We start from the raw sequence: 27963 nt of genomic DNA, 5'->3' as shown, positions 1-27963 counted from the left end.
GTTTTCTTGCTTTCTTGCTTTCTTTCTTGCTTTGAGACAAAGAGGGTGCAAATGAGTAAGGGGCAGAGAGAGAGAGAATCCCATGAGGGGCAGAGAGGGAGGGAGAGAGAGGGAGAGAAAGAAGCAGGGCTCACCCAAAGTGGGGCTTGTGTTCACCCCAAGCAGGGCTCAAGTTCACCCCATGCAGGGCCTCAACTCATGAATTGTGACATCATGACCTGAGCTGAGGTCCAATGCTTAACCCAGCGAGCCACCAAGGCAGGGGCCCTGTGTGATACTTATAAGAGAATATCTCTCCCACCACCCTCGTTCTCCCTGCTTTAGAGATCATATTGTGGGGACAGGAGACCTGGAGCTGAAGCACGTATTTTGTGACCACTAGGCAAGAAGCCTGAAGGAAAATTCCAGAATAATAGGAGGAATCGGAAAGAGAAAACCACCATTTGGGTCATTGAGATCATACTTGGGCTGGCAATCAAGCCTTATTTTTATTGGTAATGAATATTCTCTGGCTTAATGCATGGTTACTGTGGTTTTCTAGTTCCTAGAACAGTGTCTGGCACATGGAAGGAAATCCAAAGTGTTTGTTGATTCAATAGCTTAAATTTTGGTCATTTTCATGTTCCAAACATCCAATACGGTTCTTCATATGCATTAGCTGGTAAAAGCTTTTGTGAATTAAATATTTTTGATAACTGGGCAAGAATGTCCAGCTAAAATCAACTAACTTGAGGCTGACTAAAGTTCGGGCTTCTAGAATCAAAGGGCAATGTGTAATGTCATGATTAAGTTGACAGCATTTGGGAAAGAAGAGCAAGTTTTGGGACTTGAAATGTCTCAGTGACACCTCTATAAACCCTGTTAATAAACAGACATTCTCTGTATATTTTTGCATTATTTAGTGTTAATCTATTGGAGCTCCTGGGAGGCTCTGTCGGTCAAGCGTCTGACTTTGGCTCAGGTCATGATCTCACGGTTCGTGGGTTCGAGCCCCAAGTCGGACTCTGCTGACAGCTCGGAGCCTGCAGCCTGCTTCGGATTCTGTGTTTCCCTCTCTCTCTGCCCCTCCCCCACTCACACTCTCTCTCTCTCTCTCTCTCTCTCAAAAATAAATAAACATTAAAAAAACACACATAATGTTAATCCATTAAACTCACAGCTGTAGTTTATATTTTTAGTCATTACATAACTTGTGCTGGAACGCATGCTCAGTCATTACCCAGGACCCAGATAGGAACAGCAGTAGTGTCTCAAATCACCCCCTAGCCTCTTTAGACAGCATTGGCTCCTGTTCTGGCTTACTAGTTACTAGAAATAGTGACCTTTGACAAGTCACTAAATCTCATCTTTTGAAATGAGTTTGAACTAGAACCAGCTTTTAAGCACTATGATTTTATCCTGCTGAACCATGAATTCTTTTCTTGTTTGCTGCAGCCAGACTATTATTGGAATGTATCGCTGTGACAGTTAAATGCTCTCTTTAGATGACCAAATATCTTTCTGAAATAGTATATTCTTTGCCCACTCCAGTGTAATTACCATCAGTTGTAAATACAAAGAAGAAATATGAGGCAAAAATTGGCCAGCCGTGCCATGTGAGGAATTACCTAGTAGCCTCCAAACACACGATGAGGTCGGTTACACAGAGTTTTGTGGAAGGCCCACCATTCAGCTACAGACACTCAAATCACGCAGTTGATTACATTCATTTAAAGCACTTGGTGAGAGGGGCACCTGAGTGGCTCAGTCGGTTGAGTGTCTGACTCTTGGTTTCCCAGGGTCGTGGGATCAAGCCCTGCGTTGAGCTCCCTGCTGAGTGTGGAGCCAGCTTGGGATTCTCTCTCCCTCTACCCTCTCCTCCTGTCTCTATCTCTCTCAAAAAAAAAAAAAAATAGAAAGAAATATAATAAAGCACTTGGTGAGAAGCAGGGCAAAGAGGTGGGGTTGGTCAACCCACATAGAATAAAATGTGACAGATGGAACACCCCCTGGACCCTGGGCCACATGGTGTTCATTTGAACTGTTGGAGTCCGTCTATCCGTCTGTCTGTTTTCTAACTCAGACAAATCAATCTTCCCACTGCTGGTATAGTTATAGTTACAAGGAGCAGAGCTGAAGTTTGAGCAAAGAGATCCAACAGACAGAACGTATCTGGGGCCAGCATCTCCCTTGTTCTATTAGAGGGATGTGGGGACAATTGTGCCTGAGCACAGTTACGACTTGTCTGCTAAGCAGCTGTGGGTCTTATCTGTGCTGCTTGGACAGAGGACACGCAGGGTCAGATTGGGTATCGCCAGTGGGTAGCTGGTTCTCAACCCGATAAATATTGAGTGCCACCCCTTATATGCCACCCCTGTTTACTGAACCATAAATATTTGGTGCATCCTCAGTTCTTCAATCCTTTTCTGCCTAGAAGTCATTTTCTCATTTGTCCCATCATTTTTATCTGTTTTCTGCTCATGTTCTCTCCTTTTCTTTCCTGAATCTATCATGTCTCATAAGCGATTTGCTTCTCTACCTAGTGTCATCTACTCTCCTTTTTTTTCTCTCTGTTTTTATAGCAGAATTAAATATTGTAAAATAACACAGAAAACACATTACATTACAGATGAAACAACAGACTTTGGGGAAATTTAGAAATATAGCTCTCACCAGAGATGTGGCTAGCTTCTTCAAATAGCAGTATTGCCTGAGATCTACCTCCCAAAGACGATGTAAATAACCTGCCTTGTTATATCACCTATCTATGTTATTACAAGTTTTAGTCCTATGTGCCAACTATAATGGTCAAAACCTATCCACCAATTACTAACTATTAATCATAGACATAGTAGGAGATAGGTCAGTCATAAATTTCCATCTATATTTTTAAGAACCCAGTAGCTTCCTTCTTCCTTAGTGTTAGTTAACATGTCAAAATCCATTTGTTGAGCTGTACAGAATGGGAAGATATATTTGAAGTTATACATTTCTCAACAAAATAATCATTACTTTGAATCAACCTCTGAATCAGTATATCGATAACACATTGAACATTGTGGTATTTGGATTTCTGTAATGTGCTTTTTTTTCTAACACATTTCTAAACACCCTCCTATGTCACCCAAAAGCCTCAAACATTGCTAAATCATAAAATTAGGTTATATAAACTTAGTCAAATTTTTAACTTTTAATTCAGATATATTAGTTATTGCTCTCCTTACGTTACCTGCATTTGGGGTAACAGGACTGTTTTAGTTTATATGACAATGAGTCAAAATGCATGTATAGTTTGTATAACTCTATAGCATGCTAAAATACAGAAGAAGTGTGAAAATATGGAGGAAAAAGTGAAGTCAGGAAGTCTGGATTAATATACCGACTCTATCCTTAGCTGGGTTACCTTAAGCAACTTACCTAACATCTTGGTGCCTGAATTTCTTCATCTGTTGCAAGATTTAATATAAATTTAATTTAAAATTTAATTAAATTAAGTATGATAACACTGAAGGCACCTGGCACATGAGTTGCACGATCGGTGCCTATTGAACCTACCGAACCTGAATCTAGCCCATTGCCTCATATTCCAGATGGAGAAGCTGAAACCTACAGGCTGTACAGAGGTATCTCAGATCATACCTTTGGTTCAAATAAAACCCAGAACAGAAGAACTGGAAAGACTGCAGGTATGGTTGGTTTCCCTTATAAGCCTATAATGAGACTTTCTTATAATCTGGTCACGAGTTATGATTTAAATAAGTCACTCACTTAATGTCTCAGTTTCTCTACCTGCAGAATCGAGGGACTAATAATTACCTCCTATATTCTAGGAATATTGGACAGGCAAAGAAGTAATGCCTGGAAGAAATCACTGGGAAAAACTTTCTATGTAACCATAACATATCATTATAAACATTAGAAGCTGCAAAAGCATCTCATTGTTAATAACACCACATTACAATTACATACATACAGCTTCTTTCATCTCTGGATCTCTAGATTCCAGCAAAATTAGTGCAGTGGACATTCTTAGACAGTGATTCTACTAGGAAGGCAAAATGGAGAATTGAGGGAATCATACAGAAAATTCAGGAAAAAGCAAGCCTGTGTTCTCCACACAGACTGAGTTTTACAGTTCTATTTGTCCAGGTAATTACCTCAATTGTCCTCATCTCTCTGTAAGTGAACACTCCTCATCATACAGATATACGTATCTTCTCTCTCTCTCTCTCTCTCTCTGTTTTAGAGAGAGAAAGGAATGTGAGAGAGTGGGGAAGAGTGGCGAATGGGGGGTTGGAGAGAGAGAGAGACAGAGAGAGAGAGAGAGAGAGAGAGAGAGAGAGAGAGAGGGAATCACAGGCAGGCTCCATGCTCAGCATGGAGTCCAACACAGTTCAGGATCATGACCCAAGCTGAAATACAGAGTCAGACACTCAACGAGCCACCCAGGTGCCCAGATGTATGTACACTCCAAGTTCAGTTCAATATAACTGAGATGCTTCTGAATGTCTGTTCCAAGAAAGAAAAGCCTTTGTCTTCTGTATTACTGTAAGCCCAGCACCTGAACAATACCATAGGCACTCCATAAATATTTGTTGAATGAATCGATGAATGAAAAAATAAGCCAAAGAATGGGTAACATTTCTCCATTCATGAATGTCTTTCATGACGATCAAATAACTGCAACTGAGTTGCTGTATGGAAACTTAAGCAAAACTTTTATTTATGAACTCCACTCTCAGCTCAGTTGACTGTGCATTGAAATTTCTCATACTTGCACTTACCTCTTAAAACTATATGCTATCATTGCTAGATTACAAATGATAAAATTCCAGCAGTATGACTCCTGTCTGTCCCTATCAGGAAAAGTTGCTCATCTATTTGGAGCCTGTTTGGCTGTAAAACCTCTGTATATTAAGTTCTAAATCCACTTAATTAGCTTCTCTAATCTTCATTATATAAAACTCAGTCCCATCTGATCAGAATATAAAATAAAAACAACCTCTCTGACAGCTAATATTGCAATATATAGAGTCTCAAGGGAAGAGAGAGATTCTGTCTAGGGCACTGTCCAGTACTGTGACTCACTTTTACCTGATCCCCTCGGGAATTATTCATTACCCAGTGAGCTAAAAATATTTTCTGATTTTATTCTTCTTTTCTTTGTGTATTCATATCCCTAACCTCCTCCCTCCAGAACTCTGAAAGAAGGAAGTCAGGAGTCAGGTGTTTGTAGGTCCCTGCCCATAGCACCATGAAATTCTATCGAAACTACCCCTATTTTAGTTACAATTATTTCAGGTGACAGAGACAGAAACACAACTCCAACTAGGTGAAACCAAAAAGGAACATATTGGTTCACATAAATAGGAAGTTGTGTCAGGCATAGCTGGATCTAGGTTCTGAAGCAATGTTCCCAGGTCTCTCTCTCCATCTCTTTGCACTCTGTGGGCTTTGTTCTGTGGGCAGGAACTATTCACCCTGCAGTTGGAGAGCCACCAACAGCTCCACCTTCGTATCAACCTCACATTACTGTAAAATCCCAGTAAAAAATAAAAATAGCAACAAAACAATCCCCTTTCCCAGCATTCCCAGGAGAGAGACTAACTAACCTAGTCTGGGTTGAAAATACACTTACCTCACCTAAAACTAATGTAATGTGTGTCAGTTGTACTTTGATAAGGAAGGAAGGAAGGGAACCGAGTTTTAGAACAATTCATTAAAAGAAAAAAAGAGAGGTGCCTCGGTGACCCACTCGATTAAGCGACCAACTCTTGATAACAGTTCAGTTCACGATCTCACAGTCATGAGATCGAGCCCTGAGGGGGGGCTCCAAACTGAACATGGAGCCTGCTTCGGATTCTCTCTCTCCCTTTCTCTCTGCCCCTCCCCTGCGCGCGCGCTCTCTCTCACACATACACAAAATAAACTTTAAAACAAATAAAAAATAAAATAAACTTTAAAAAAAGAAAAAGAAAAAGAAAACACACATACTGAACAAGTATGGGATAAGGTGAGTTCCCCAAATACATACTTGATGGCAGAAAAAACAAAACTGTCTGCTATGCTATCTTTACCCCAATAGTATATGACATAGACAAAATGACAGGAAGGACAATTCGCTGAATGTTAGTCACAGTTATTTCTGGATGGCTTGCAAGCAAATTTGAACATCTTCTTTTTGTTTCTCTTTATACTGTTGTTATTTTCCATGTTTTATAATGTATATGAGTTACTAACATAATTTTAAAATTAAGTGCTATTTTACGAATGTATTCATTTTATCAAATAAATGAATGAGTATAATTCCTGAGTCTGCTGCGTGTGAAGCACTTTTCTGAATGCTAAGGACAAATTAAATGAATAAAATAGGCGTGGCCACTACCACCAAGGAATTTGTTGTTAGATGGGGAGGACAAACACATACTCACTTAATCACTGTTGTAAACTCCTTAAATTCCTTTGGTAAGAGGATAATTGCTATTTAAAACTTACCAGCTATCATTACTCACTGCTTATCACCAAATCCCTCTCTTTCATAAAAGAGACATCAAAGATTTAAATATAAAAGTATAATCATGGGGCCCCTGGGTGGCTCAGTTGCTTAGGCGTCTGATTCTTGATTTCGGCTCCAGTCACGATCTCACGGTTTATGAGGTCCAGCCCCACATGGGGCTCCAAGCTGACAGCACGGAGCTACTTGGAATTCTCTCTCTACCCCCTCCCCCTCTCATGCTCACACTTCCTCTCTTTCAAATTAAAAGATAAACTTAAAATATATATAATCATAAAACACATTTAATAATGACATTTATATGCAGGTATATAATCACCTAGGTGTATGTGTGCATACACACATACATGTGTTAGAGGGATAATATAAAAAACTCACAAATTAGTGAGAAAACATTCAACTACTTAAGAAAAACAGGTGAAATATCTGAATAGCTAGTTCAAAAAAGGATAAATATATGGTATGATATGATATGAAAGTATGATATGAAAGAATACTCAGCCTCAGGCGCCTGGGTGGCTCAGTCAGTTAAGCATCCAGCTTCCACTCAGGTTTGGGAATTTGAGTTTCTGCTGTCAACTCAAAAGCCTACTTTGGATCCTCTGTCCCCCTCTCTCCCTGCCCCTTCCCCACAAGCACATGCACACTGTCTCTCTCTCAAAAATAAACATTAAAACAAATGCTCAACCTCACTAATAATTTTTTTAATGTTTATTTTTAGAGAGAGAGAGAGAGACACAGCCTGAGCAGGAGAGGGGCAGAGAGAGAGGGAGACACAGAAACTGAAGCAGACTCCAGGCTCTGAGCTGTCAGCACAGAACCCAAATCGGGACTCGAACTCATGCTCCACGAGGTCAGGATCTGAGCTGAAGTCCAATGCTGAGCCACCCTGGTGCCCCAGCCTCACTAATAATAAAGAAATGCAATCAAAGCAACCTACCAAAAAAAAAATTATCAAGATACTAATTTTTACTCTTCGAACTGGAAAAAATCAGAGAGTTAGATAATATCCGATGACTTTTGGAGAAGTCAACTGTTCTCCTAAGTGATTAGAGGCACTATCAATTGATACAACAAAAAACCATTTTGCTTCCTGTCCCAGCTTTATTGAGATGTAATTGACACATAACATTGTGTAAGTTTAAGGTGCCAGTATGATAATTTAATGCATTTAAAAATTGCAAAATGCTTATCACCGTGGTATTAGCTACCATCTCCATCCCATCACCTAGAAGACACTTCCTTTCAAGTGAAGTCTTGAAGAAAGGAAATGAGAAAGTCTCTGTGTGCTGATCTCCTAGTTAGGTGAAAAGAGGGATATAGTGGACCCCCATTTCTATAAATAAATGTGTGTGTGTGTGTGTGTGTGTGTGTGTGTGTGTGTGTGTGTGTGTGTTTTATGCTGTGTATACATACAGTATTTCTGGAAGAATATAAAGAAACGGTAAGTAATGAAATCTTACCTCTGGGAGAAGGATCAGCAGTGAAGAAACTTACATTTCATCCTGTAAATTTGTTTATTATTCAATTTTTAAAAGTTTTATACATGCATTTACCTTTTATTAAAAAGGCAGACTAAAAAAAAAGACTGATTTTAGAAACAGACTGAGCAAAAAACTGTAAATATGTTTTTCAATTTTCTGGCAGCAGTAGACAGCAAAGCATCACAGAATATGTCTTACTTGTTCCAGGAAGGTTGTCTTGAAGGAAGACTCCTAAAGGTGGATGTGTAAAAACTGTAATGGAAGAAGGTACCCATTGTCAGGGAAGCCCCACCTCCCCGCCCCGTTTTTTTTTTTTTTTTAATGGTTTGAACAAAACTGCTCTTTTTAATATCCCTTCAAATGTAGATCAGTTCTCTGAGGGCAAGGTGGGTAAATTTGCATAGGCTCAAAGGAGATTCCTGGGAGCTTAGGGATGGAGACTGAGGACCTGAACCCTTCTGAGGCTCAATGGCTTTATATCTCTGATGGAGTTAGTGGTCTCCAGGCGGTTCTATCGTGAGTAACGTTGTAGCTGAACTGAGAGCTGTCTGTGGAAGGCTCCTGCAGCCTGAAAGAAAATAGAACATTTGGGAAAATGAGAAAAGACCAATTTTGCAGGGAGTGTAACGGAGGGAAGATTGCCATCCCAAGAGACGTGTGAGGCGGGCAGAGGTCACATGTTGCAGCGCTTGTGGCTTTGGTCATTAGGAATGTCGTTCACCTTAGTAACAGTTGGAAGCCATCGAAGGATTTAAAGAAGAGTGAAGACACAATAAAAGTTGCAGTTTTATATGCTTCTTTTGGCTCCTACACAGGGATTGGAGGGGAATGGAAACAGCATACGAAAAGATTATGGTGTCTAAAGACAAAATTAGGTGTCTGTAGCCAGAGATGAGGGATTATTCTGGTAGCTTTAAACTAGGAGGATGGGAATGGAGGTAAAGAGAGGTGGGTATCTATGACTGACACCATGTTTAAGAAACTACGAACCTCATTTTTGCTTATTTGGACGGAGGGAGAGGGGGATGTCAAGGATGAGTCCCAGTTTTTTGGTTTGCCAAGCTGCATAGGGATGACATTTACCAAGACAGGAAGCCCTGGAGGAAGACCGATTTGCATGGGAGGATCAGGAGTGTTTGCTGGACATGTTGAGATTGAAGTCTCTTTTAGACATTCAGGTGGCAGTGTTGAGAAGGCACTGTTACAGTCTGGAGTTTTCAGCAAGGACTGGAGGTTAATTTTTTTTTTTTAAGTTAGAGCAAAAACATTTTATTTGAAGCATAGGTGAAGATGAACTTTCCTAAGTAGAAAAATTAAAGTGAGAAAGGAAAAGGGATTGGTGAGCATCTATCCCAAAGAAGTCAACTTAAAAAATTTTTTTAATGTTATCTATTTTTGAGAGAGAGAGAGAGAGAGAGAGAGAGAGAGAGAGAGAGCAAGCTCACAAAATGGGGGAGGGGCAGAGAGAGGGGACAGAGGACCCAAAGCAGGGTCCGCACTGCCTATAGTGTCTCAAACTCATGAACGAAGAGAAAATGACCTAAGCTGAAGTTGGAGGCTTAACCCACTGAGCCACTCAGGCGCCCCAAGAAGTCAACTTTTAATGTATGGGAGGAGAGAAGGCAGCAGAGAAAGAAAGACAAGTAGAATAAAGCCTTCCAAAAACGAATAATGTAATAATAAGGATTGCTGATTAGTCCCTATGATCATTTACTTTCTCCTTGTTTTACAAAGTTAATAAGATCACTTAGAGACAGGAAGATTCGTTATTTATCAAGAACAATATCTATTTTAAATTAACCCTTCTTAAATTGCCTTCTAGAACACCAAAGATGCCGAACACCAATTTAAACACCAAAGTTACTACAAGCAGTAACACTAAAAGCACAAAATCACCTGTCCTGCATACCACACCAGCCACATTCTAGCCTCCACCCCGCTGCCCTACTAGTGAGTTAACAGAACCCTTTTCTCCTTTATGGCACAGCTTTTTATGACATTGTCTCTGAGTTTTACTAGAACGTATGGCAATTCCAGCTGACTTCTCTAGAGCTATTGCAGGAATCCAGGAAAATTAGTTTTTTTCTTTTGTGTCACTACTCAGTTTTTAGAAGACCGAGCTAAATATTCCATGCTAATGGCACCCGAGGAGGCACTTCTAAGGATTCTGTTGTTACCAAGTCATCATGGAAGAAGATCTTATCAATCAATCATTGAATTGGGGCCTTTAGCCCATATATGTCTTTTAAAGATAAATGCCTAGTCTAGTCCTTTATAGTCTCGAGCAAAATTTTGCCCGTTGGCAAAAATAGGTAAAAATATGGAACTGATTTCCAGAGGGAGTTTTTCTTTGTCTTCAGCATGCTAGAGCAGGGGCCAGCCAATTTTTTCTGTAAAGAATCAAGTGGTAAATATTTCAGCCTTTGCTAGCTAGAGTGTCTGTTACAACTACCATGGTGAAAGTAGCAATAGATAAAACATAAATTCATGAGTGCCACTGTGTTCCAAGTAAACTTGATTTATGGACACTAAAATTGGGATTTCATATAATCTTCATGTGTCATGAAATGCTATTCTTCTTTGGATTTTTTTCTATCCATTTAAAACTGCAAAAATCACCTTAGCTTGTGGGCTTCGTAAAAATAGATGGTAGACTGACTTGTGCTCTAGGTGAGACCATCATAGCATGTCTTGAATTATCACCACCTCCTTTCCTCCCCCCAATAATTAATTCAGAAAATTCAATTCCAGTTGTTGAAAATGAAAATGCTAACCCTGGGGCCAAAAAAAAATCTGGGAAACATTGGAGTCCAGTTCTTCCAACATTCTTATTTAAGGCAATCTCAGTAGACTGCACCATCCATCTGGGGATGGCCATTTGCTTTGAGTTGATAAGACATAATGGTGACAGCTCAGATAAGGTTCCCAACTACAAATTCTCACCACTCATGCTGAGGTTGAATCAGAACTATTGTCAGTAAGGATGGTGTCTGTCAATCCATGTGTTGCAAAAACTAGCACAGACCTGATTATTGCAGCAGATGTTTGAAATGTAATTATAAGCACTTAGAGCCATTTTGAGAGAGAGAGTCTAACCCAAGAAGTTCTTTTGGTATCAGACTGCAAAATCAATATGAATTCTTGAAATGCATTTTGAATGCTTCTGGAGCCCTTAGCCTGAAGTGACCTTGGGCCAATAACATCAAGTAGGCCAGAATGTGGTAGAACCCTTTTACAGTCTTTCACTGCTTGTATTTGTCCCATGCTACCTGACATAAGTTTAAGTAATAAGGTCATGAAAATTTCTTCTAAGTGTTTTACACCCAAGATGATCTGATGGCCCCCTTTCAGAAAAACAATATTACATTTCTACAAAATATATCCTTTATGTCAAACTAACTCATGCTGATGACTTGGGATCAAGCCTTTATTTCATATTCCCACTCTTTACCTAATTTGAGGCATAAACCAAATGGGATCTCCTAGAAAGATAATTCTGTAACAGGATCAGCCAAAAGACATAAACATTTAGAGGCCCTCAGACATTGATGACAAGGACATGATAAAAATCTGTAATTCCCAGGAATTCCAAGAAAAATTCTTAAAATCAAACCTCAGACTAGTAGCCAGACTCCTGAAAGTAAACTCCTTGGTTGACAAATACACTAACACAACTGCTTTCCAAGACCCCTCTTTCTCAACTACCCTCCCTGCCCCTCTTGTTCAATCTCCTTTAGACACAGAAACTCTTAAGGAATTTAAGGCATAGGAACTGGTAGCACCTGAAGTTGAAAAGGCTAATTATAAACAGGGGGGATTTCTATCTTTATTTATTTTTAGCTTTGGAGACACCTGCTTTGGTCTGTCCTCTTCTCTTGCCTGCAATTTAGTCCATAACCTCTGTGAGATTAGACACTATGGCAAAGGAAATAAAGTTCTCCTGCACAAATATTAGTGGGAGTGCACCTGCCTTCATATTGAGTAGGTAGCCTCCACTGGCTCAATCTACCAGGAACACAATCCTGGTAAAATGTAAATGTGGGACAAGGATGAGAGCCAGCTCCTTCTGTCTCATTTCTCCACTGGTAAATGGATCTTATTCAATTCTTAATGTTTCATGGATAGGAATATGTTCTAAACCATAGTCTGCATGTTTTCAGGATGGTTGGAAGCTTTTCCTTGAAAATAGGCACTGCCACCATTGTAGCTAAGAATAACCACTTTGGACAGTCCCTTGGTTCCCCTCTAGTAATAGAGGCACTCAACTCACTAATGCTCAACAGATACTTCTACTCTCACAAAACTGCATCCTTCTTACCATTCTCTGGAAAAAGGAATGGGCCAAAACAACCAAATTCCCCGAGGAACTCGCGTTTGCCTGGGTTCAAAGTCATGCCTTTATCTCTGATCATTATTTGCTCCTCCCACTTCAGCCCTTATGAAATAGTTACAGTCAGGGCAGGAAGATCTACTATCCCTCTTGGACCTTAGGAGATCTAATATGACTAGCAGGTCAATTCTGTTTTCGCCCAGAGTTCCCACCTCAGCCCTTACATGATTTTCAGGTCAGATACCTAGTTTTCTGGGAAAGACAGGTCTGAAAAACTGATCCTGAATCCAAGTAGAAGGGACCTAACTCTGTCCTCCTAACCACCAGTATTGCTGCAAATCTACAAGGAATACAACCTTGAGCTCATGTTGCACAATTAAGGAAGACGGCAGCCTCACCTAAATAGAAATCTGATCCAACAGAAGACCTTAAACCAAGGCTCTTTCAAGAGCTCCGAGAAGCAGAGAATAGCATGAAGTACCCTGCTTTCCCAAGCCCCACCAAACAGGCACAGAGCATCAAAAAGTGGTCAGCTTCAACCCCAGATTCCAAAACAAGATCCTCCAGGGGTTCCCTGCTTAATCCCTGCCTTCTTTGTCTACTCTTCGTCAAACTGTTTCTTCTATTTCCATCAATCTTGGAACGAATGCTCCCCTTATTACACAATACCTTGAAATGATTTTGCCCCTCTTTGTTCTGTCCTGTCCTGTCTCACCATATAAACAAAAAGAGAACAAAGCTCTCTCATTCAATTTGTTCTGTTTTTTTTTTTTTCAACTGTCCCTACACTCTCAACCCATCCCTCACCTGACCACTGGGATGGACACTCCATTGCCTTCAACACATCCCAGGGAGACTTTCTCCTTAATGGTCTATATGGGTAATTCAACCACTTCCACTTCATCAACCCCAACTTCTCAGCAATTCCCAACATAATCATGACGTCTCTTAAAATCTCCAAAACTCTAGGCACCTAGGTGGCTCCGTCAGTTAAGCATCTGACTATAGCTGAGGTCATGATCTCACAGTCCATGAGTTCAAGCCTCACGTTGTGCTCTGTGATGACAGTTGAGGGCCTGGAGCCTGCTTTGGATTCTGTGTCTCCCTCTCTCTCTGACCCTCCCTCACTCATACTCTGTGTCTCAAAAATGAATAAATGTTAACAAAAATTTTTTAAAAATCTCCAAAACTCATGATTCTACTTTCCCCATACATAAGAGGTATAAGAAAAAAAACACATCAGCACTTTCATTTCTGATAACCATCTTCTCCTTCACTACTTTTCAACTAAACTTGCAAACTTTGTTGAATTCTAAGTAATGACTATGGCCTCCTGCCAGATCTACCCAATGGTGAACTACAACTATTATTATTAATTACTACACCCCCCAAAGTGCCTGTGCCCCCTGCCAAGTATATTACATTTTATGTGGTAGCAAGCCTACACCTGCCTTCCCCACATCATTTTTTCCCCTACATCTTCAGAAACCTTATCTGGGACTTCCAATTATTTAAAATCACTAGTCTACCTGTTGGCCATATGTCCATCTGGAGATTTAAATGGTCACTTCAAAATGAGGCAAATATAAGTTATTCAGGAGAGTTCATAGAGGGGTCATTAATTCTCCCTTTATGTGTGCTGTGGAGGCTATTATATCCACTACGGAAATTATAAATTGGAAAAAATAGAAAGGTCTCCAAACTCATGCAGAAGTAATAAATGATACCATTTCTGCCATAGAAACAAACAAATAAGCTTAAACTCACTGGCTCATGTTGTTATAGACAATCATATAGCTCTCAACCTCTTCCCAGATGGTCAGGGAGGCGTCTGCTCCATAGCCAAAACATCTTGTTGCACTTGGATTAACATCACACACCAAGTAGAACAGTCAACCACTAAACTCAAGGAAAAGGCTATTTGGCTCTCTAAAAGTTGATCCAAATGGCCTATCAGACATGTTGTTCTGGATGAGAAATGGAAATCTAGGATCCTGGATTTGGGGTATATTGCAAGAATTACTCACCCTTCTTGTAATCTTATGCCTTACAGTTAAATGATGCATCCTGTCCACAGTCTTAAATGCTACTATGTAGTTATTATCTCAAAATATGATTCAAAAATGTGTATGATCCATCAGACTCCAAAACAACTCCACTTCCAACTAACTTCTCACTCAGAGGCTGAATTTGAGCTTTAAGTACCAAGATCAAATCTGGAATTACAAAGATGTAGATCTGTACATTCCCCATCGCTTTGTTTCCCTTGCAGTTATTTAAGGACAACCTTATGGTTGTCTTCAATAAGAGGAAAGGTGATGTGACAAGGTCAAACACATCGCTTTTCTCTATTGCCTGAACCTACTAACAAGGCCAGACAGAGACCTTTCCCCTTTTGCCCCTAGTCAATTTCTAATTCTTCGTCTCATGAGTGATTAGCTAACATTAAAAGTATGTGTCTTCTAGGGTGCTTGGCTGGCTCAGTTGGAAGAACGTGTGACTCGATCTCAAGGGTCATGAGTTTGAACCCTATGTTAGGTATAGAGATTACTTAAATAAATAAAAATTTTAAAAAAAAGTATGTCCTCTGAAGCTAGCTAGACATAGACATAAACATTTCCTGTTGAGATGACTGAGACTTTGTCTGATTGCAAAACAATTCCAACAGCAAATCACCCCATCTGTCACTTAGCTACTGCTCTCTTTAAAATGTCTAGGGTGAATCCACCCTACTGAGAAACTCATCTTCAGATCTAGATGCTGTCCCTATTGCAATAGTATGAATAAAATCATTCTCCTTAGTTGTTCAGTTTTTGTCTTATTTTTTAAAGTTAATTTATTTAAGCAATGTCTACTCCCAACATGGGGCTCAAACCCATGACCCCAAGATCAAGAGCCGCATATTCTACTGACTAAGCCAGTCAAACACCCCCAGTTTTTGTCTTTAACATGGCTTATGCAGATGGGAAAGAAAATTTTCATCCTCCTTTGGGAATTACATCTGGTCCCCAAAGAGTCCAGTCATGCATAGTTTATTTCTAGGTAGTAGGAAGAAAATGACCTTTGCTCCATTGAGGCAGACCTGGGGCTGGGCAGAGACTAGGAACCAGGCAAAGAGAAATTTCTGCAATAAACACCCAGTAGGAGATAGATAAATAGCATAGTGTAATATTGATTATTTTTTAGCAAGTTACTTCTGTTATTTCTATCACTGTTAGTACCTTCTCACTCTTAGTACTCAGTAAATTATTTTTAAATTTTCAGTCTGGGTGTAGCTGCACTATGGAGAATTAAGGAAAGAGTCCTGTGTCCCATCTTGGAAGAAAATGTCAAAGAGGAAGCAGCACCTTTTTTTTTTTTTTTGAAGTAATGTCTGCACTCAATGTGGGGTTCAAACTCACCTCAAGGTCAAGTGTTGCATACTCTACTGACTGAGGTAGCCAGGCACCCTGGGAGCAAGACCTTCTTTAGGTAGCAGAGGAAATTAATGAGAAATCTCCAAGAACAAGTCTAAAAGTCTTTGAGAACTGCTTCTCTCCCCATCAGATATTCTTTCTGAGTTGCCAATTTGTGATGAGCTGAGTTTGGATTTTATTGCAAGTAGTTTGCTTACACAAGAAAAGAACAGAGTTGGTGGCCCCTTATATAGAGCATGCATTAATACGAAAGTCAAGAGCCAATCAACAGGGAAATGTTGGCGGTTTGGAAGCAGGCTCTGACTCCTGGGGAGAGTGAGAGGTTGTGCAAGATAAATACAGAACAGATGGTCAGATAATTGAGAGTCTATGGTCTATTAGTGGAGGAAGATTGTTAGGGCGAAAAGCTAGATTAGTCAGTCGGGTAAGGCAGCCGAAGGGGCTGCTGTGGAAGATGTTCACATTAACCAGGATCTTACTCCACTGGAGCCTTGAGGGTAAATTGGTTCAGAAATTGGTAAGAGTCTCACCTCAGGAGTTAGTTCTCCTACGATTTAAGAGACCAAATCCTCCAGGTGAATTAGACTCTAAGTAAAACACTAACAACCTAAAGAAAGCTTGGATTTTCTGTTCTTTCAAGGGTAGATGGGAATATATACTGCACAATCTCATCTTGAGTACGGGTGAACACTAGCCATATTGATATGATCGCTTAAGGAAATGACGCTGGAAATTTAACTTTTCGGATTTTTCCCACTCATATAACTGCAAGATGATTTCGGACCTCCCAAGTGTTTCTGTGATTCATCATCTGTTGATACTGTTGCAGGGTCATCAAGCATGACAGCCAAGAAAGAATTCTTGAGACATTGACAGTACAACTTAGTAAGTTCATTTAAGTAGCACAGAGACAGGACCTGCACTTTTGCTGTATGAAGCTGGTGGTTATGATCAAGGGGGAGGGAATGTGCCGGGAGTATTAGATCATAAATGGCTTCTTCAAATTTCTACTTGCAAAACTACTTTCTCAAGATTTCTTTGGTGCTTATCGTTCAGTTCGATATTAACTATTGGTGAGATATACAGGCAGTCGTGAAATTCTTTAAGGATGTAGCAACCAGCAGTATTTGATCCTTATCAGAACTATGCAGGGTATAGGTCAGCCTTCTGGGCTAAAGGTGAATATTTTCTGCTTCTATCTCTCAACAATATCAGAAATATGGTGCAGAAATATTGGATTAAAACTGAGAAGTAGAAGCACTAAATTCTAAGCCTTACATTGCAACTCTTGGGTAGGCTTCATTGTGTTAATGGCCATGACATCTCAGAAATACTGCATAACACAGGAATGAAAAAAAAAAAAAACCAAAACATTTCTGAGTCCTAAGTAATTAGGGGTAAGCATTAGGGAGAGAGAATTAGATAAAAGACCCAACTTTTACTACAGTTGATGATGTGTCTGGGTTAACCATCTGAACTTTGAATGATTGCAGGTGCAGTGACCGGAAGTTCTCTACAGTTGCTAAGAAGACTCTAAGGATATTGAAAGTTAAGTAGGGCCACACCTCAGGAGCCACATGAAAGATTGGCTGAACTCCAAAATGAAGAAGAAAAATACATAACGAATCATTTTCAGTCTCTACTGGCACCTTCACCACAAATCTAGTAGACTAATTAAACACTGTATGGATTACATTCTATTAAAAACATATTGTATATAGAGAGATTATCTCATATATGGCTTATTTACCTAACCATAGCCTATTTGAAGACAACTTATTTGACTTGAAGATAAAGGTTGAGAACTGAAACTACCTACCCTTACCCACAGTTTGGACACTAAGGAATTAAATTGCCTGTTTTGCCCTCACTACCCACAGATAACCTAACCCCCTACTTTACATGACTTTACTATTCCATTGTCTTCACAGGTGTGACTTTCAAAAGACCCATCAATTCTTCAATGGAAAACATCAACACACAGTCTGCATCCTAAGATTCTTGGAATGTCTTGCCTGAAAAATCCTTGCCTGCTGTTTTTGACAACCCTGGACTATTGTCTCTTAATCTTTACCCAGTTCTCATCAAGCTCCCCAGCGAACTAAATCTCTGATTCTCAATTAGTGCTGAATTCGTTCCCCCACAGAGACATTACCAAAGCTTTGCAGAGGTTGTGTTCTTCGTTAATATGTAAGCAATATACTTAACTTTGTCTTATCCACAGGTTGTGTTTGGGGATATTTGAGGAGCCAGCAAACAACAGATCTTTTTTTAGTTGTTTTGCATAGAGCAAAATTACACTTCTAGCTTTCAAGAACATCTACAAATGGTTAGTTTGTGCTGGCTTCTTTAAAAGATAGACTATAACTTCTCCCTGCACACTTAAAAGACAGCTTCCAACAGTAACAGCTGTATCATTACTGTAGTCTTGGGAAATGTATAATGGTCTCAGTAACAAACAGGTATGGGATCTTTCAAGAATATATGGCAGATGTTATATTTATTATTTTTGTTGGTACATCACGGCCTGGGTAGCTTTCTTTCTTCCCCCATGTTCCTTTATTACTTAGACTCTCATTCTTGACCCCTGGAGCTTCACTGGTAGAGTAATTGAAATCACTTCCTACCACATGATACGAACTGCTATAACAGTTTCTGAACTCTTTTCCTAATGGACTTTTGAACAGTATGTTCTCTTAAACTGACTTTTTTGACGGAAAATGTAGCATACATTGTCATGCCGGAAGCAGAGACCTAGTATAAAACCAGAATTTGAGCAGACTTATAGGTCTGCAGATATTAAGGAGTATATAGTTTTTATTACTGATAACCTATTGGTCTGTGTTGAAAACCACTTTTAGTATTTATGGCTGAAATGATATGATGTCTGCAATGTGTTTTAAATGGCTTGGGGGTGGGGACTGGGGGAAATAAAGTGTATAGATGAGATAAAATTAGCCTCAAAGACAATAATTTTGAACCTAGGTGACAGACGTATGGAATTTGACTAAACTGTTCACTCTATATATTTTGTGTCTATTTGAATTTTTCCTAATATTCAAAAACCCTGAATGTGGTTAGGAATAGTTGTATTGGTTAGGAATTGTCTTAATTCTTCCAAAGGTCAAATCCGGGACTGTCAAGAGATACCACTTAAGGGATTTACAGTGATTTGATAACAATGCTGAAACTCCAGGGAGGAAAAAATAGTAAAAAAAAGAACACTATGGGGGCCATTGGGTCATTTATTACATTTTAGTTTCTGAATAAAAGGGTACACCCGAAAGCCCCCCCAGCTTTTATCTCATCACCCAGTGTTAAGTGAGGGGCCAGATTTGAGTCATGAGATGGAAATTATGCACGAGATGGAAACTGGCAAGATACTCAATTGAAAGAACATCACAGAATGGTTTCTACTAGAGCAGAGGTTTGCAAACTTTTCCACAAAGACACTGATAGTAACTGTTCTCTGCTTTGCAGGCCATGTGGTTTCTGTCATAAGTGCTAGCCTCTGCCATTGCAGTGCAAAAGCAGCCATGGACAATATGTAAGCAAACATGCGTGGCAGTTCCAATAAAGCTTTACTTGTAAAAATAGGCAACAGGCCGAATTTGGCCTGTGCTATGTAGTCTGCCAAACCCTGGGTCAGCATACGAGCTTTGGAATTACACAGATCTGAGGCTGTATCCTGATTTTCCACTTAACTGTGTGACCTTGGGCAAATCACTTAACCTTTGAGGTCTAGTTTCCTCAGTTGTAAAATGGACAATTTCAGTATCTGCATCCAGTGGCTGTTAGAGAAGAATAAGATGATACACATGAAGCATTTAGCTAAGTATCGAGGGTTCCTTAAGTGCTGAGGAAACATTAAGTATTATTAAATCGAGGCTCTTTTCGTATATAATTTATTACTTATTTAACCACCATACATTTAACCATCTTCTTCAAAAGAATGCAAAGATTTTGTCATTTAAGGAACTGTGATCCAAGTGTAAAATATGTAAGAATTATCCCAATTTACTAATTTTCTCATCATTGTTGTTAATCATCTTTGTTGAGGTTCCAGCTGGCTGACAACACTGTTTTCTTCACCCAAGCCCCCAATTTTTCCCCCTACTGATAGTGAGACAAAAGTTGGGATGAAGATCAAAGTAGCAACTTTTTTTTTTTAACGTTTATTTATTTTTTGAGAGAGAGACAGAGAGAGAAAAAGTTGGGGAGGGGAGATAGAGGATCCTAAGCGGGCTCTGTGCTGACAACAGAGAGCCTGACACCGGGCTGCACCTCATAAACATGAGATCATGGCCTGAGCCAAAATTGGGATGCTTAACTGACAGAGCCACCCAGGCGCCCCGAGATCAGAGGATCAGCTTTATTGTTGATAAAACTGAAGAAGGGGGTTCAATCTGTGGCCACTGGGGCTTTCTGATAACCTCTTACAGTAGGTCATTATATAGGCAGTGTTGGGCAATCTTATGCCTCCCCTTTGCATAAGCTGAAACTGCCTGGGTAAGCTTTCTGCTCAGCACAGAAGGCAACCCGAAAGCACACATCCTTTAAATAGGCTAGCTCCAAAAGAGCAAAGGGACCGCACTGAGAAAAAAGGAATATGGAAGTAGAGAAATGGAGAATTTCCACTTACACTTAATACCAAGTCAAGTGTGTGTCAAAAGTTACGTGAGGCACTTCACTCGGATCAGCCTACAAGACCCTTACAACAGCTCCTTGAGGCAGTGTTATGAGTAAACAAGACAGACAGAAAAAGGGAGAGAATTCCCCACAATCTCCCAGGAAGAAAGTGGTAAGGCCAGGATTGAAATCCATATTCAGTTCCCTACCTCCAAAGCTCAAGAGCTCTTTTTAGCAAATCTGGACCTAAAAAGAAAACAAGCAACAAACCCAATCAAAACAAGAATGCAAATGAGTTTAGTTTAGACCTTGTGTTTGTAAGCCTTTATTGGTGCACAACCATCCCTACATTACTTCCTAGATGTTTGAAATGCATATGCTTAAAAAATCCACTCTTAGATTTTGCCTACAATCTATGTCTGCTACTTAAAACAAAACAAAACACTCCAATATTCCTATTAAAAAGAGGAACATGGAACCACCTTCAATTTCCTGGCTTCTACTCCTTTCTTCATACCAAATAGTGGTGCTGAGATCCCATCTACAAGTTCTTTCAGCTTCTGAAGATGGAATTGGCTTGGTCTTACAGACTTAAATTCACTTAAAGTGGTTATGTGCCCTTTTTTACTATCTTCTCAACTATCTTGGGCTATAATTCCTTTTTTTAAATTGGACCTTTTCAACTTGAAGGAGACCGAATAGAAATATTTTAGTGTTCTATCACCTGTTAGCATTATATTCTTTAAATGGTAAGCCTATCCCATCATTTTTCTTTCCCTCTAGCTCCAAATAGTTGAAAAATCCCTTTCTGTCATCTCTAATGTCTTTTGATAACCTAATGTACTTAGCTTTTTACTTTCCTGACTGTTTTTAGAGGTTCTTCTTACTCTTTTATATTCATCTTCCGGTCTTAAAACATTATATCGTAGGATTGATGTGATGGTAATTTCACACAGGGCCATATATTGTACCTTTGACCCATTTTCAGTATACAGTTTTTGTACTGAAGGGAGATTTGAGCCAAATTGTTAGATTCCATAAAAAATGAGTAAGGTTTTCTGACATTTTGATAAAATACTGTTCCCTTAAATAGCCATATATTTAGACGTTCTATCAAAACAACCAACAAGATTGCCTTGCATGATTTGTTCTTATGCTTTTAATTCGCTTGCTTTCCCAATTGCTGCACTTTCTTTCAATGTTAAATCTGTTGTTTTGCTAGATGATGTTCATTTTAGCAGAGAGGAGTTATCAAAATTTTGGTGCATTTTAGGGAATATGGTTTGGATTGCCCTTCAAATACAAAATTGATGCTACTGACCCGCCATTAGTAGGACACGAAATTTGAGTTATTTCCCCTGTGTTGGTGATGGATTGTGCTGCCTGGGCTACTGGCACTCCCTTTCACATTATCCATTGTGACTAATCGCATGCATTTGCAAGATGATTAGCCAAGGTTAGGGGTACAGTCTGTGATTATGGAACAGATTTTTTTCTTTATGTGAAAAATTACTAGCTTATAATAGCATTAAATTATAATTTTGCTTCCTATCCTAACCAATGGTAGATTGTTAATAGCAATTCATATTCCTATGGCGTTTTGTGTATTGTTTGCTATATAGTTCCTGAGTAGGGCTCTGTCCCATCCTTGTTTTTTTCCCATTAAACATTTACATCTTTCTTTTTTTTAAAGTTTATTTTTATTTATTTTGAGAGAGAGATAGAGAGCAAGCGGGGGAGGGGCAGAGAGAGAAGGAGATTGAATCTCAAGCAGCCTCTGCTTTGTCAGCACAGAGCCCACTGTGGGGCAGGAACTCAAGAGCCATGCAATCATGACCTGAGATGAAGTCGAGAGTCAGATGTTTAATCAAATGAGCCACCCAGGTGCCCAAACATTTACAACTTTGAAATGTACCAACTCCACTGCTAAAGAACCAAAAGTTCACTCATTTGTTCAACAAACTGAGAGCTTACTATGTAGTAAGTTCTGTTCCAGTGCTGGAGATACAGCAATGAATAAATCAGTCCTTTTCTTCCTAGAGCTTTTCTTTTAGCAAGGGGAGAAGGACAATACACAAGTATCCAAGGAAAGGTGTAGGTCATATGCTAGGAAAGATAAAGTAAGGAAGGAAGATAGGAAGTATCAGGGAGGGAAGTTATTGATAATTTATAGGGTAATCAGGGAAGGTCTCACTGATAAGGAGACATTTGAGCAGAGGTGAAAAAAAGGAAAGGAACAAACCATGTGGCTACTAGAGAAAAGTCTTCCAAGCAGATGAGCAAGTGTAACTACTCTGAAAAAGGAGCATGCTTGCATGTCCAACAAAAGTCAGGAGGCCATGTGAAGCTATTGTAGGGTTTTTGCTTATACTCCAAGTGAGATTGCAAACTGTTGAAAGATTTTAAGTAGAGGAGTGCCTTGACTTTTAAAAAAAGTCATCTGCTATTTCAGAATTGACTTTGGAGAGAGGTGTTAGATGTTGCCCTGTAACAAATTGCCTCAAAACTTAGTGAGCTAAACACATACATTCGGTTTCACATAGTTTCTATGGCTCAAGAATTAAGCCATAGATTAGGTTTCTGCTTTAGGGCCTCACAATGTTACTGTCAAGGTGTTGGCTGGGGTTACAGTAATCTCAAGGTCAAGTGGGGCAGGATCTACCTTCAAACTCACTCAGAGTTGTGAGCGGAGTTCAGTTACTATGGGCTGTTGGACTGAGGGCCTCGGTTCCTTGCTGGCTGATGACCGGAGGTGTCCACAGTGCCATCCCAGGTAGTCCTAGCCATCAGAGCTAGCTAGCATGAAGAACAAAGAGAGAAATCTCAGCACGATGGAAGGCAGAGTCTTGTATCTTAGTCACAGAAGTAATATCCCATCACTTTTACTATGTTTGATTCGTTAAGAGTAAGTCATTAGGTCCAGCCCACATTTAACGGGAAGGGATTACAGGAGGACATGGCTACCAGGAGGGGGAATCAGTGGGAGCCGCGTCAGAAGCATCCTATCAACACAAGATCAGTTAGGATATTACTGGGGTCTTGTTAATGGCTATTGATACTTCTGTGGCTATTTATGGTGTGGGGTGCTAAATAGTTTCAAAAGCCTTGCTTCTTCTACAGATTCTGGATATATATTTAAAAAAAATTTTTTTAATGTTTATTTATTTTTGACAGAGAGAGAGAGAGAGAGAGCATGAGCGGGGGGGGGGGGGGGCAGAGAGAGAGGGAGACACAGAATCCCAAGCAGACTCCAGGCTCTGAGCTGTCAGCACAGAGTGCAACGCGGGGCTCGAACTCACAGTCCGTGAGATCATGACCTGAGCTGAAGTTGGACGCTCAACCGACTGAGCCACCCAGGAGCCCCTGGATATACATTTTTAATTAAGTTTTTATTTTAATTTCAATAGCGTTAACATATAGTGTTATATTCATTTCGGTTGTATGATATAGCGAATCAACAATTTCATATATTACTCAGTGCTCACTACAAGTACCCTCCTTAATGGATTCTTTTGAAGTTCAAACTAATAATATTCACTGAGGCATTGGATATGGAACAGGGGAGAAAGACTAGAATCAAGGATGACTCTAACATTTTTGGTCTGCGCCCCTGGAAAGATGGAATTGCCATTTTCTGAGATAGAAACAACTCTGGGAAGAGACAGTTTTGTCGAGGGGGAGGAAATAATCAGGAGTAATGTTTTAGACATGTTGACTTTGAGATGCCTCTTTGACACAAAAGTGGAGGTGTTGATTTGGCAGTAGGATATACGAATATGGGGCTCAGGGTAAAGGTTTGAGCTGTGAATAAAAATTTGAAAGTCATCATCATCTACATTGTGTTTAAAACCATGATACTAGATATGGTTGCTAAGTAAGAGTATATACCAGAAGTTCCAGAGACTATGCCATATTGGGAAAAAATATCTTCATGAGAGATATTCATGGATAAAGAAAGCCAGTTAACACTCTATCTCTGTAGTCGCCTTTTAGCCCCTTACGAAGACAGCGATGTTTTTCATTACGCAATTAGTCTAGCTTCTTATGGGCGTAAACTTCCAGAACAGGACTTTGGCTCCACCTTTACATTTTTTTTCTAGCCAACGCCAAACAGACAGGATTTCCCAAAGGCAAAAGCAAGCCTACATTGAGTATACTTATTGTGGTGAGTATTGAGTGATGTACAAAATTGTTAAATCAGGGGTGCCTGGGTGGCTCAGTCGGTTAAGCATCCAACTCCCGATTTTGGCTCAGGTCATGATCTGAGCCCGCATCAGGCTGTATGCTGATGGTGCAGAGCCTGCTTGGGATTCTGTCTCTTCTCCCTTTCTCTGCCCTGCCCCTGCTCATGCTGTCTCATAAGTTTGTTTATTTATTTATTAAATAAACTTAAAAAATTTTAAAAACAAAACAAAATTGTTGAATCACTATATTGTATACCCGAAACTAATACAACACTGTATGTTAACTATACTGGAAATAAATAAATAAATACATACATACATTTTAAAAAAGCAAGTCTACACTAATACAAAGTGGAAGCTTTGAAATGATAGACGTTTCTCTCTCTCTTTTTTTAATGTTCATTTATTTATTTTTGAGAGAAAGAGAGAGAGAGAGAAAGAGAGTGAGAAGGGGGAGAGGACAGAGAGAGAGAGAGAGAGGGTACCAAGCAGGTTCTGTTCTGTCAGCACAGAGCCCAATAGGGTCTTGAACCCAAGAACCATGAGATCATAACCTGAGCCAAAATCAAGAGTCAATCACTTAACCAACTGATCCACTCAGGTGCCCCAATGATAGACCTTTCTTAAAAGAACTTCAGAAATAATTCTTTTTTTTTTTTTTTTTTTAAGGCAAGGCTCAAGGTCACTTAACATGAGTTCAGTTCTTAGAATGCTTTTTCTGGCTCTTCTGTCTTTGACTAATTCCATTCACTATTTTTACTTCAAAAAATCATTTATATACTGACAAGCTCTAAAATCTGTATGTTAAACCACAGACTCTCTTTCCCAAGTTCTTGGTCCATGTTTTCAACTGTCCCCTGGACATCTAGACCTGGAGTCTTATGGAGACTGAAGATGAATTCATGCTTACTTCCAAGAACCTATTCTGTCACTTGTCTAGTTCATGACACCATCCATGACACCATCCATCTATGCCAAAAACCTAGAAGGAGTTCCAGGATTTCCTTCTCTCTCATACTCTGACTAATCATCATCACCATCATGAATAATCGTAAAAAAACTAATGATATGGAGGAGGCTTATAAATATTATATCTAATCATCACAATAACCAATTAGATAGGTATGGTTATATGTACCTAATAAATAATAAGAGTAAAATTGGGGCATTCGGGTGGCTCCATTGGTTGAGTGTCCAACTTGGGCTCAGGTCATGATCTCGTGGGTTGTGGGTTTGAGCCCCATGTAGGGCTGTCTCCTGTCGGCACAGAGCCCACTTCAGATCCTTTGTCCCCCTCTCTCTCTGCCCCTCCTCTGCTCTCTCTCTTTCTCAAAAATAAACATTAAAAAATAATAATAATGGTAAAATAACTTATGAGATCAGAAAGCAAGTTAATGGCAGGACCTGGCATCCCCCCAACTCTTCCAGGCTGCAAACCTGGTGTTCTTTGTCGTCTTAACTGTTGCTTCTTTACTCATCTACCTAGTCTTTTTAATTGTAAACTCAGAAGCATCTCTGCATTCAAATATCTCCTTTCTGAACTCTCGCCATGGACTTAATCCAGAACTTGATTATCTCTCACCTGGACTTTAAAACCTTATCCTAGCTGGCCTCCATCTTTGTAACCACACTCTACCACGGCCATCCTTCTGAAAAGCAAAACCAATTGCACTACTGCCCTTCTTAAATACTTTATCGACTCTCATTTCATGTAAAATTGAGTCTCAAGCCTTAGCATTTTCAGAATCAGTGTCATTTGCAGACTCCAACATAATTCTGGGTTCAGAGATATCATCCAAGTACCCTTTGCTCCAGAAATTCCACACTTCTTTTTATTAACCTGGGTTTGGCTTTCTTCTTAGAATGCCATGACTTCTCTCTTCTAACTATAAAAGTGTTAGCCATAATTTAAGATCTAGTTCAAGTGTTACATCCTCTGTGTGCCTTTTATACATTTAGGCAAAGCTAATCCCTCCATCTCCTGGGATCTTGGGGCTAATTTCTGCTTACATCTCTGCCTCGAACAGTAGACTGTGAGATCTTTAAGTACAGAGACTGTCTTGTTTGTCTTTATATTCCCGGTGCTACCACATTGAGACATTGTTTAAATATCTGTTTTACAGATGTTAACATCATCCATATATCTGATTCAGATTTTTGAAAATGTACAGATGAGCTGTTGCTATAGGAGAAAAGGCCACATCTTGACTGAATTTCATAGATTCCAGGAAGGATTGTATTAATCATCCTTGTTTATGTGCACCTAAGGTATGCTTTGAAACTTTTTGTAAGGTAGAAATCCTTTCTGTTCTTTTCAGTATGAATGAATTAGACAGATAAGAATAATACAATTAAGTTACATATTTTATACCAATGACAATTTAAAATTGGTTAAATGCCATGCCATCAGCACTGACTGGAAGTAGCTAATAAATTCATTTGTTAGATCTTAGATCCATAGAAAGTACTCAGTGTTTAGGGAAGGCTAATAATGACATTAGGAAGGTCTTGAGGCCGTTCTCTTTGTTGTCATTGCTCCTTTTTTCCCCTTGCCTTTGACATACTGCAAACATATCACCTGCAACTTGTTTTGTCCAAAGATTTGAACAGCTAAACCCACATAAAACTGACACTATCGTTTATTGAGTGTTTCAAGTCACCTCCTGTCACCAACTTATTTTTAGGAATGGAGGCGGCTGAGACACTTTTGAAGTTGCTATAATCTTGTTTAGGTTAATTCACCCAGTAGTACTTTAAAAATTTAAAGTCTTCCCCGCACCCCTGCCCACCACCGACAGTGATTACAGTGATGATGTGTTTTATAATTTGATGGCAAAGCAATTTTTTGTAAAGAAACACTTTAAATATGGCCCTGAAATAGTGGTTGTGCAAAATGTTGTACTAAGTAAGCAAGCTAGGAGTAGTGACAAAATTTGTGGTTTGTATGTTAATTTCTGGACCAAATAAAAAAGGTACAGTCAATTCTGTATTGCGCAATTTATTTGCCATCTTTTCGTACCTCCCCAGTACCCATTCTCCTCTTCTCAATAGACTCTGACTTCTATTTGGGATATCATGTGGTTTTAGGAGGATGTAACTCCAGCCATCAGCTTAAAGAATACAGCATCTGACCTGGACCAAGCCAGTTGGAACAATAAACTCCTCTAACCACCATGACTGGTTTAAGAGTTGGCCTAATCAGAGAGAGGGAATTTTGAGAAAGCCAAGACCTTCTTTTGCTTCAGATAGGATGACCCACAGAGTGAAGTCTAGAACTCTTGAAGCCATTGTGTTTTATTCACAGAACCTACTTAGGGATAAGAAGGGCACACAAAGAAAGAAAGGGGTGAAAAATTGAAAGCAAGACCAAGACACAGACCGGTTACATTGTAACCAAACCGTGCCTAAAGCCTGCCCTATGTCTTGG

General features: G+C 39.6%; 1 long non-coding RNA gene across 1 annotated transcript; it reads left to right on the top strand.

The window, feature by feature from the left end:
* The first annotated feature begins 212 nt into the window (after nucleotides 1–212).
* On the top strand, nucleotides 213–27963 carry LOC106986828 (uncharacterized). The gene is made up of 5 exons (XR_001432124.3): nucleotides 213–661; nucleotides 3570–3665; nucleotides 17217–17913; nucleotides 26660–26804; nucleotides 27588–27963. It is a non-coding gene; the product is annotated as an uncharacterized LOC106986828 (long non-coding RNA).

Source organism: Acinonyx jubatus, chromosome B1 (assembly GCF_027475565.1).
Source record: "Acinonyx jubatus isolate Ajub_Pintada_27869175 chromosome B1, VMU_Ajub_asm_v1.0, whole genome shotgun sequence".
Lineage (NCBI taxonomy): Eukaryota > Metazoa > Chordata > Mammalia > Carnivora > Felidae > Acinonyx > Acinonyx jubatus.
This window is presented reverse-complemented; position numbering and strand designations above follow the sequence as displayed.